Raw genomic sequence first — 12,355 nt, forward strand, 5'->3', positions numbered from 1 at the left:
CACGTAGAGTCCCAGGTCATACTGGAACCCTGTGCTACGGTTTGAGGAACTGACAGAGTTAGTTCCATTTAAAATTCCAATCCTGTATCTTCTCAACTCATGCCTCTTCCCAAAGCAAGCCAAGCTTCTAGCTGTTCTACCTCCGAGCAGAAAACAGACATGGCCACCTTACCCTGGTTCCAACTGCAATCAGTGGCCTTCGAGTCCTGTCTTCCTATGCCACAGGTGTCCCGTGATCCAGGCCTGGGAGCAAAGGTGTTCCCAGTTCTTTCATTCCCATGAACATCCCCATCTCCCTTTACAGGCATGGGCAGGATGGTAAACCTCCCACCTTTAGAAATGTCAGGCACCAAACCTTTGTAATGTACCATCAATACATCCAGCACCCAGCACCCAGCACCCAGCATCCAGCACCTGGCACCCAGCATCTAGCACCCAGCACCCAGCACCCAGCATCCAACACCTAGCACCCAGCATCCAGCACTCCTTTCTTCTGTCCAGAAAGAGGGGGGAAGAGGGTGGCACATGTCTTCTCCAGGTTCCTAGAAACTTCTATCTGTCACATGAGTCCCCTCCTCTATTTTTCATTGTTTCAGTCTAGGAGACAAGTTTCATTACCCCCTAACTTCCTGCTTGACCTCTGACTCCCTGCTCTGAAGAGGCTTTCTGGGGGAGGCAGGTCTGACTTAAATTTGACACTTTGGAATTCAGTCATTTATCTTTTAGCCAGGAGCCAGCACTGTAGGATTGTCATAGAGGTGAAGGCAGGTACAAGATAGAACGAGGCCTGTCATTGGATGAGAAGGAAGGATGGGCGGGAGAAAAGTTTGAGGGAAGAGGAGGAGGCTGGAACAGAAGGAAAGGGAGACTGGAGGAGAAGCCACTGAGAGAACATGGAGGCTGACGTTAAGATTCCTCCCTGCACATCTACAGGTTGTCATGAATATTCTTAAGGGATGGATGTGTACAGGGCTTTGTATTTTTAGGTGGGCAATTATATCTTATCAACTGGATCAGAGGTTATTGTGTTGTGTGTTCTTTCGTGTGGCGATTTAAGTTTAAGAGTGTGTGTGGCGGGTAGAGACACGGGGCCTCCGCGGATTTGAGATGTGTGTTACTGGCAAGATATCTACCAGGTATCTTTGGGCATTGTGGTGCCAGATCCAGTGGAGGTAAAAGACCTTTTTTATGATTTTACATCAACATAGCACCTTAGTTATTCTCTGTTCACCGTGCAGAGGGGGTGAAGTTGGAGCAGGAAGCACTTCATAAGCGCCTCATGAAGCACCACATTTTTTTTTTTTACTTTTAGAGCTCTTGTCTGTGAATGAGCCAAACCTCTTTTGGTCCTGAAATGAACATCTCAGCTGCGTTGGACAGAGCTTCAGTCTACCCTCCCTCATCCTCACCTCAAGATCAGGCCTCCTTCAGTGGAGATCTGATGGAATTCCAAGCCACTGTGTATTCAGAAACAGACTGGCCTACAGTTCCTGGGCTGTAATACAAGAGGCCAGATTTCAGGCAGATTTCTAGGTGTGAACCTCTGTCTTTTCCCTGTGCCCAGCTGCGTATGTCCTTCTTTCTATGCACAAGTCCCCATGCTCCAGAGGAGGCTAGCTATTGCTCCATTTTATCAGGTTCCAGATGAACCCACACCTGAATCTTGGTTATGGACTTGGGGTCCTAGAGCAACTGCTGGGTCCTCACAGGTCTCATGGCTTGCCCAGCTCCTGCCCGTTGGTTGTGTCTCCAAAGCCAGGCCCATCAGAGTAGGCAGATTGTTTCAGATCTACATGAGCTGGGATAGCCCCAGTTGACTTAGCACCTGCTGTATGACGAATACCGTTCTGGGTGGCTGACATAAACATTTCACAGTGTGTCCTGTTTTGTTTGTTGGTGGCACCAAGTTCCATACACTGTACAGCATTTTTGCAACAGCGCGTTTACAATGAAATGTCTTAGGGAAGGACAGAAATGGGCGTGACATAGCCTCTCTCTGCATTAACCTGACAAACAATATAATCGGTCTTCAGCTTTTCTCTGTACATTGTGGAAGCCCTGGTAGCTTTGTACACTAATGAGGTCACTATTATGCATATTATAATGGTGTGTTTTCTGACCTAGTTTGTTGTTTTCCATTACCAAGTGAATGCATACCCATGTGGGAAGGGTCTACTCTCCTCTCTGTCTCTCTGTTTGTCTCCCTGCCTCTCTGTCTCTGTCTCTCTGTGTCTATGACTGTATCTGTCTCTTTGTCTCTGTCTCTGTCTCTCCTTGTCAGAGACCTTTGGGAACAAAGAAAAGAGCTTATGAGTGTTTCTAATTGAAGAGTTTTCACAGTTATGTGTACTTTAATAAATAATTAAAGACACAGGAGTCCTTTGGTAAGCTCTTAAAATGTTTTCTTGGTTTTGTTTGGTATCTAACCATAATCTCCATCATTCTTTTCTTTTCTTTTTTCTTTTCGGAGCTAGGCAAGCGCTCTACCACTGAGCTAAATCCCCAACCCCACTCTTTTTTTTTTTTTAAAGTTACTTCTATATATTTAAATGAGTAGTGTGGGTTCACAGCAGGCAGAAAACACAATATAAAAAAAGAGCAACTGCATACCAACCACAAAGCCACCTCCATGTTCCCACCCCTAGACACTCTCTGTGGAGGCTTCTGCAGCTGCCCCTCTAACATTTTTTTTGTAGTTGAGGCAGACACTCCTTTCTGGAATCATTCCTTTTTGCTCGAGGGAGAGAGTAAAATAACAGTTTTTTTTTTTAACATGTTTAAAGCATGCCAACAAGTAAGAAAGAAGGGCCCTGCAAACCAGGGATCAGAGAATCAGGGAAGCAAAAAGCAGAGAGCAGGAAAAGCCAAGAGCTGTCTGAGTGTGCAGACTTAAATCCCTGACACCCCCCACCACCCCCTCCCCAACCAGGGTGCAAGGAGAAGTCTTGCCCTCCACATCTGCACTTACCTTAGGCTTTATTTTCATGACCTTGTTTGAATCTTGCCCTGCTCAGCTTCGTGTAACGGTGGGGCTTCATGGGCCTGAGTTCAAATCTAGCCATGCAGCTAAGAAAGCAGTGCTGTGTCGTGTGCTGTACTTCAGCCATTCAGCTCGAGGATTTCTAGATTAGATGTGAAAATGAGCTAAGACAAGGTAGGGAATTAGTGCCCCACCTCAGGTCAAACCCACCTAGATGCTGTAGAGGATCAATGCCCACCCCTCGCCTTCTCATCCCCAACCCAGGTCATATGCCATACTTCTGAGTTTCCTTGAAATTAGGAATTTAGGGTGGACACTAATCCAATGGCTGATGCCTTTACAGAGACGGGAAAGGGACAGAGATACAAAGACAAGGGACAGGGCTATGTGAAGATGGGGGTGGGGCTGTACAAAGCAGGAGATGGCCAGTATTGCCAAGTGGCTACCTGGTGGGGTGCTGTGGAGAGGTTGGAAGTGTTCTTGTTTTATTTATTCTGTCTCTCTCTCTCTCTCTCTCTCTCTCTCTCTCTCTCTCTCTCTCTCTCTCTGTGTGTGTGTGCATACATGCAGGTGAGCACACCTTCGTGTGGATGCACTTGTGCTTGTGAATATGGGGACCCGAAGTTAAGGCTGAGAAGCCCCCTCAATGGCTTTTCCACCTTATCCAACGAAGCGAGGCCTCTCAGCCAGACCCGGAGCTCGTGATGTGGCTAGGCCCGCTAGCCAGCCTGCTGTGGGGACCAGGGGTACAGCTAAAGGGTAACCGACAAGGTCAGTGATGCCAGGGTGCCTGGCAGGCGTGTGGCTTGAGAGAGGCTGCAGATAAAGCAGAACTGTTGAAAGCAAAACCAAAACTTGCTTCCAGGCAGCATCGGCCAGTTCCTCAGAAACCATTCTGGTTTGAATTACACCCTGCACCCCCTCTTTTTCTTTTGAACGAGAAGACAGCTTCAAGGATCGCAACCACATCTTTTGTTCCCCCTTGTTGGTTATATCCTAATGTCAAATGTGGGCATACCTTTGTGGCGCCCCCCTGTCTTCCAACCAGAGGGGATGCACTGGCTGCTCCTGTTGTGGACAGGTTTGGTTGGTGGTGTAATTGGCTTCTGAGGAACCTGATACAAAGAGTGACTATGTGTAGCCTTTTCTCTGTGTCTTTGTCTGACGAGTTGTGTTGAGTCCTGATGTGGGTACCGAGTACAGTGAGAACTTCTCTTACCTTCTGGGTTTGTGCTGTAGAGACGGGTGAGTGTGCCATGGTGGGGGAATGGTGGGCACACTTTTTAAAATCACATTCTGTCTGAGGAATTGTGCTTACAGTGCAATTCTTTTCTACCTTCCAAATACCAGGGTTTCCCAGTGGTTTTTATTCTGGGTGAACCTCTTTATGAGGTAAAGAACTTTCTGCACTGTAGAGAAAACTGTTCTTGTTTTGGGGTTAAATTTTTTTTTATGAACATTGTACCGTAGTGGTAGTGTGTGTCATAGCACATGTGTTGACATCAAAGGACAACTTTGTGGAATTGGTCCTGTCTTTCTGCCTGTGCATTGTAAGAATGGAACTCAGGCTTAGAAGGCCTTGGCCTTTACCACCAACCATCTCAACAGCCCCCCCCCCCAAAAAAAAAAAAACATTCTTGACATTGCCTCCCTCAGAGTTTTGAAGTTAACAGTTTAAAACTTTGAGAAACTATTTTCCTACACCTGACATCTGTGAGTGCTTATCCTTTTGGACAGCAGCCAATATTCCCATCTGGCCTGTGTTTACAAAGCAAGGCTGTCAGAGTACACTATTAGAGAAAGAAACAACGTTTAAACGATGCTATTCCGTGGATCTAAACATTTTTCTTTTTCTTCATTTCTTTAACGTTAAAGTTATAATAATTACATCATCCCCGCCCCCATTCTTTTCCCACAATCCTTCATGTCTTCTTCCTCGCTCTTTCAAATTCAGGGACTTTTTTTTTTCATTAGCTATTGTTTCATACATTTCTGAATACAACCTGCTCCGATTGTGTAATTTTACTCATGTGTATGATTTCAGAGCGGGCCATTTTGGTGTTGGATAAGCGATGGCACGCTCTTCCCTGCAGAGCGTCTCGGCACTCCTTAGGTGCCTGAAGTTCATTGTGTAGGGCGGAAGCCTTGACGGCTTCCTCCTTTCCCCTTTGGCGTGTGTTTTGTTATTGTCCTCCTTCAGTTCGCTTTTTGGTAGTCATGTTGCTGAGACTTTATGGGTGTAAATCCAGACATTCCTAGGAAATAGTCGCACAGCAAACTCCCTGATCCTCCGGCTCCATCTTCTCCCTCTTCCAAGCATGCGGTCCCATGAGTGATGGACATTGCTCTTGCAATGAGAACCTGCTCTATTACCTTTGTAGCCTGAGCTCTTGCCATCGATAGCTCTCTTCTGTGTCTGATGCTTCCGGGCGCCTCCTCTGCTGTCTCCATCTGCAAGCCTCTACACTGACTTGGAATGCCTGCCTGCAGATTGTGAGTCCTGAGTGCATTGTGCAGTGCATGACTGTGGTAGCTATTCCTGTTCGTCAACTTGACTCCATTGGGAGTTAATTAGAACCCTAAAATGGAGGGACTTCTGCTTACTTTGAAGTGGGAAGATCTACTTCTAATCCAGATCTTTGAGGTAGGAAGGGACACCTTTAATCCAGATCTTTAATTCAGATCAAAACTGGGCCATGCCTTCTGTTAGAAGCCTACACACGGACATGAAGAAGGGAGCTTTTACTCTCTGCCTTCTTGCTCTCACCTCTGCTGGAAACCCATATAAGAACATGGAAGAAGGAAGTTTTGCTTTATGATAGTTTGCTCTCGACTTGCTAGCAATTGTAATTCTTCACTGGTGTTAGGGCTTACTTCCTCAGGATTCCAAGGTGTACTGGAAACCAGCCAAGTCAAGCAGCCTGTGACAAGATTCACAGAGACGTTCCATTCTTAGCCAGACAGTGTTGGATTAGCTGGACCACAGCCTGTGCGCCATTATAATAAATCTCTCTCTCTCTCTCTCTCTCTCTCTCTCTCTCTCTCCCCCCTCTCTCTCTCTCTCTCACACACACACACACATATGTATGTGTATATATATATTTGTATATATATATATATATATATATATACAGAGAGATAGAGGGAGAGAGAGGGAGAGAGAGAGAGATAGATTTATAAGTTCAATTACTCTAGAGAACCTTGACTAATACATCAGCTATGAGTATAGAAGCTCACTGAATGCTGCTGTACTACTGTTTTAATTTTTCAGTAAAATGGTAGGCAGACCACCAGAAATAAAATGGAATATAGAAGGGGAAGTTTGATGTTAATTTGAAAAGAAGATGGTGGAAATGTCCCCAGCTACTACGGAAGTGCCACAAACTGAGGTACACTGCTTCAGAGATGATTAGCCTTACAAGACAGTTCCTTTGTGTTCTTTTACTAAGACAGTTTCTTCAGTCCCCAATATTAGCTAACATTTCCATGTTGGAACTGACTTCTTTGTCTAGCCCTAACGTCTTCTAGCCTTGAGACCTCAGTCATCCTTCCTGCTTCTCTTTTTCTCACCTGTATGGTTGATCAGTTGCCAATTGTTTCTTCAACTGTCCTGTGAATGGTCTTACAGTTTCTCCTTTCTCTCTCTTGCTTCCCTTTTCTGACTCTAAACAGAGATTCATGATCAAACGTCTAGAAGATCCCCTAACTTCAATCACACACACACACATACACATACACACACACACACACACACACACACACACACACACACACACACTTCACACTCTTTTCATGCTCTTTCAGCATTTTAACTGTTTTGGGGGGAAGGGCACTCTAACCACATTATCCCTCTGCCTGAAACTCAGCATTGTTGTTTGGCTTTGAATTTCAGAAACCACTTTGTCTGTTGGGTGCCCCCCCTCAGCTTTTCCATGCCTTCGCATTTCTGAAGCTTTTTATCTGAGCCTCCCAGGTGCCCACTCAAAGAACTTTCAGGTCAAAGTTCTCAGAGCTATAAAAGCCACTCTAAGTACCCCAGCCCCAGAAAGTCTCCATATCTGTAGTCAGTCCACATGGAGCTGGCTCTCCAGCACTCTTGAGTGGAATTTTCAACCTTTAAACTATATTATAGTGTCTTTAGCTCTCAAGAGTCTTTTCCTAAGTGAATTCTCCTACAGGTTCTCCTCAGTCTGACATAAAGACTCAAAAAAGCCAGTGTGTAAGATTGGAGGAGCTCAGTGTTTATTGGCTGGAAAGTTGGGATGCAGTTTGAACTTAAGTATCCCATCCCATTGATAGAGATGGATACAAATTCAATAATATAGGTTGTTATCATAATATAATATATGCTACACAGATTATCTAAATATCTGTGATTTATTCATATACCTATGAGAACGGGGCACTGGCTCTAAGACCCCCTATTATAACTGGCTATTCCTGGAGTCCACGTAGATACAATACAATGAGAAGTGACAGAATCTCAGGGCCGAGTCTGGATTCCTTTGCTGAAAGGCACCAATTTCAAATTATTTCCAGACATTACTAACTGCAATTTCAGCCTTAGATACTTGATCTCAGAATAAGTAGCTAATTCAGACACCTTAATTCTAGTTTAAATTCTATTAAATCTAGGTTTCAAAAGCACTGCAGGCTGTGCCAGACACTCAGAGGACTGAAAGAACCAAATTAGATAAGATTGGCATGCTTAGTAAAAATGAGGTGACACACAAATGTAGCTAAGGCATCCGGGATCAGCTCTGCTGGTTATTGTTACCCAAAGAACAATCTAGGATTCTTCAGATGGTTCCAGAGGGTCTGGGCCTGGGTTCAAGGACTGAGAAGAATTTCTCAAACTTGATAGCTGTATCTTATAGTTTGTTGAAAGAGCTTGGCACTTAGTAAGTATTTTGAATAAAATAAAGAATGAAAGCTTTTCTGCATTGCTATAATAACACAGACTTAATTTCTTTCATTGATAATTTGGTCACATAATAGAAATGGCAAGAAACTAGACCTACAACAGCCTAGAAGCTGCACTATGGCATTTGAGCCTCTGACAAGTTTTTCTCAACTTTCAGATGTTTTCTTGATTTCCATGAAAAGATACGACTCCCTAATGCAATGGAATAAGCTGGTCTAAGTACTTCTTGTGCACAAATAATGAGAAAAAGAGCTAAAATTCTTGGAATTCAGGCGTGTCAGCTCATGCCTATAATCCCAGAATTCCACTAATAAAGAAGGAAAGTCAAGAGTTCAAGGCCAGCCTGGGCTACATAAAAATCCGATCTTAAGAGTAGTGATAATAATATTATTAATAACTGTACTAAAGAGAAAGTTGATTGAAAATAAGACAGTCAGGATCTACACTAGAGGTGAAACTCTGTGTGCAAGGATGTGCTTCCAAAGCCCAGGGAGGTTCTTCAATGGAGGTAGCCCTGTAAGTGATAGAAACTAGAGAGACTTCATAGGTGAACCCTTAAGTGGGTTGATGAAATTAATGAGCAGATGTGAAGTCATGCAATTTCTAAACCTAAGATTGCCTATCTCCTCAGAAGTGATAATGACAGCAAGTGGGAAGAATAGTTTATCATTTACAATGTATCATCCGAGTAGCCACATGCACTTCTGCTCATGTCTTGAGGTTTGACCAAGACATGCAGGTGTTACTGTGTTAGTGAACCTGATAGTTTCTAGTATCCATCTAATAACCATATATTTAAAATAAAATAGACACACAACAAGAATAGATGCTAGCTCACTAACTTATAAAACACATGAGAGTTTCAGAAAGAAGACTAAAAGGATGGATCTGAACATTTCTCTTGTTTGTGTATCACAATGTTCATGCAGCTGAAGAAGTGGATGCTCTGAAATTATGTTTATTAATTTTTGGCTGTGCATTCATTCCATACATCCTCCATACTGTTCATCATTCTATGTACATCAATCATACATCCCTGACTCACCATCATTCCATACATTCCCCAGACTCTCCATCATCCCATACATTCTCCATCACGCTATAGATTCTCCAGACACTGCAGACCCGGCTTGCTTAGCTATAAAACTGTCCATTCTTCCTTCACTTCACTTTTGCTTCCCTAACTATGAAGGTTCTGAGGACATAGTCATTCAGAAAAAAAAGGGGGGTTCTCACAAAGAACTCTGAAGACAAAGGTCATATTTGCATTGCGTAGACTTTTGAGACAAGTTAATAATGGAGCGAGGATCTTAAGACACCTGTGCTGACAACCTTGCAAGCTTCAAATGGGGATCACTTCCCACCAGTGGAAACTCTTGCTTCACGGTGGGCTTTGTCTCAAGTAAGTCCTAAGAAGATGATTGTCTACTTTGTGACTAGCTCATCCCATTGTGGCCTTAACTTACAGGAAGTTCTTTCTAAAGTTTCTGTTTATCTAAAAGAAAAGGGGTCCAACAGGGAGCCAGATTCCTGAGTGAACAGTAGTACAGGTGAGCAGCCCTTTATTATCCATTTAACAAACTTCTGAGACTCTAAATAAGCTTTAACAGCTTTGGTCCTAGTTGAGAAGACTAAAGTATAACCATTTTACAGACCAGTAAGGAGCCGTACGTGATCATTGGGGGTGACTAGGATACACCCAAGATACAGGGAACCGTGTGAAGCAACTAGAGAAAGCTTTTATTGAATGTAGGAGAACTTAAGGCCTTTGAGCAATACATATTCAATGCCATACCAATCTTTAAAAACGTACAAAGAAATTGAGGTAAACTAAAAAGAAATTTTTTTACACAGTAAAATGAGATTAGATTTCCACGACCACCATGAGGTTCCGTTCATGGAAAGGGCATGGGTTAGTATGTGACTGAGAGGCAAGAGAGGCCAAGGCAGGAAAGACATTAAAGGCTGTCCTAAGGAAAATTTGGCTTGAAAAGAACAGCACTTATGTTTTAAAAGAATCACCCTGACTGCTCTACTCGTCATCGAATGTCAATGAGATTGGGTCTCGGAATCCTATTATCAGAAAGTTGCAGAAATCACCACAGGACATGATAATGTCTCGAATGGCATGGGATCTCTGGGGTGGTAGGAAGCGATTAGGTTCTGAGTGTCTGTGAAGGGAGAGCCTATAGGGTTAGCTGATGAATCAGACGCAGGGTGAGAGAAAAGATTGAAGAGTGATTCCAGGATTGACGCTCGCTGCTTCAACAGGTCTGGTGTAGAGGGAGCCACAGAGGAGGAGCCAATGTTGAGGAGGATGTGCTAGGGTAGAAGGAGAAGCGATGGGAGTTGGAATTAAGGTGATGCCAGTGGACAGCAGAAAGGACGGGGCCATCTAAGATGCATGGTGGATGCAGAAGCAAGAAGGTGAGAGGAAAGTATGAGATGGCTCCTAATATTCTGGCATGAGGTAGCTATTATTATTATTATTTTTATTACTATTATTATAGTAGTAGTAGTAGTAGTAGTAGTAGTATAAAAGGAAATAAAGCACAGAGCTTTTCTAAGTTGTCTGACTGTTAGAGGATAATAATTTGTCACCTCAGATTTTGATTGGTTATATGTCTGGCTTTGGAGTGTGCATTCTTACCCATTGCACAGATTGCACTTTCCCTGGACTAATAGGACAAGCACTTGCAGGCTGGAAAGTACCTTTAGAACAGAGTCTGCCCCTTAGCGTTCCAAGAAGGCAGTGCTCCAGGAAAGTCCCCTGGCTGACTAGAGAAGAAAGGGAAGCTGAGCCAGTGGTGAGTGGCCCAGGAGTGTCTCTTCACTAGAACTCTGTCTCTTGTCATCCCGTCATGGTCTAAAGATGAGAACACTGGCAAATGCCAAGCCCGCTACTGAGGGTGGAGGTGATAGCTTTCCAAGCTATGCATTTGATAAGGAAGACTTCGTTAGGTTCAGCTAAGGTACACCGTGAGCAGTCCACCCTGAATATTACCTCCGTGGTGTGGCCTTTCCTGAAATAAAAGCAAGGATACAATGAACTGCGGATTCACACATCCCTGAAGACACTGCCCCATTTCTCTCTCTCTCTCTCTCTCTCTCTCTCTCTCTCTCTCTTTCTCTCTCTTTCCTTTTTTTAAGGTTTATTTTTATTCTTTTAAATCGTGTGTGCGTGCCCATGCGCGCGCATGAGCCTAGGCACCTACAGAAGAGGCCAGAGGCATCAGATCTTTGGAGCTAGAGTTTAGGCACTTACGAGATGGAACCACCGAATGTGGTTAGTGGGGACTGAACTCAGATCGTGCAAGACCAGCACACGCTCTCAACCACCGAGCTGTCTCTCTGGCTCCCCTTGTGCCACATTCCACGGGCATATTCTTACCTCTAAGTCCCTCTTGACTCCACGTGTGTCTCGTATGCACTTGTGAAAGTGTTGATGGCCTCCACACTACTAAATCTAACTCTCAGGAGCATCCACAGTCACTCTTTCCTACAGCTCTGTGTCTTTGAAATACTAGTTTTATTATTATTCAGTAACAGTGAGGTCGAGAGATCAGAGACGGCCACTACTGATACCAAGCAAGGGCTTGGTACCAACCCACAGAGAAACCACTACTTCGGGGCAGTAATAAACTTGACCCTGCCTTCTCCATGGATTGTTAGGAGATTTATCTGAAGTGGACAGGAGACCTTGTTTATTGATGGTGAGAGGGGATTTTAGGAGTCCTTTGCAGACAGATGTGCACTGTGACTCTTTAAGCATCCCCTTTCTTAGCCAGGAGAGTTAGGTTCTGCAATGGGCATGTTTGACCTTTTGTTGACAAAATATCTTGACCATGTGATCTGGCTCTAGATCTCGATCTGGGCGTTCTGACCTTTGGAATATCGAATGCTTGCGGACCCTGAAAGGACCACCTTCCATTCTAGAAGCACGTTTCAAAGCCACCTCGAGTGGATTCTGAAGAGATCTGAAATCAACCTACGTGCTTTGTTACTGTTAATCCCTGGCATGCTGAGTCTTCATTCATTCTGCTGTTGGGAAGATAGTCTGATATAATTATAAATCTCACAGGGAAAAGACTTGTACCACTGGGTCCCACGTTGGGGAACATCAAGGTTAAACAGGAGGTAGGGAGATATCTAGAAGGTATCCAGGAGATAAGAGATATGTGGTCAGATGTCTGTATTACTATTTCACCAGAAGAAAAAAGTGGGACAGGAAAAGCAGATCCTGGATGAATTAATACAAGGCTTTCATCAAGGATCAGTTGCTAATTTAATAGTGTCTTTTCATGAGGAGTAAGACCACTGGATAGTGAATAATTATGTCAAGGTTTCCATCAGGTCAGAACTCTGAGTTGCCTGGTTTGCATTTAAACAAGATGTGCCTGGCCCATTGACACCATCTCTTGGGACTGGCTAACTTGGGAAAGGTGGTCCTT

The 12,355-nt window shown here is 44.0% G+C and overlaps 1 protein-coding gene across 1 annotated transcript in view; it reads left to right on the forward strand.

The window, feature by feature from the left end:
• Positions 1-3,942: 3,942 nt before the first annotated feature.
• Pdcd1lg2 (programmed cell death 1 ligand 2) overlaps positions 3,943-12,355 on the forward strand; it is a 70,217-nt gene continuing 61,804 nt past the window's right edge. Inside the window, exon 1 of the mRNA NM_001107582.4 lies at positions 3,943-4,166. The gene's annotated coding sequence lies outside the window, so the exon portion shown is untranslated. The remainder of the gene's footprint in view (positions 4,167-12,355) is intronic.

The sequence above is a fragment of the Rattus norvegicus genome, chromosome 1 (genome assembly GCF_021556685.1).
Source record: "Rattus norvegicus strain SHRSP/BbbUtx chromosome 1, alternate assembly SHRSP_T2T, whole genome shotgun sequence".
Taxonomy (NCBI): domain Eukaryota; kingdom Metazoa; phylum Chordata; class Mammalia; order Rodentia; family Muridae; genus Rattus; species Rattus norvegicus.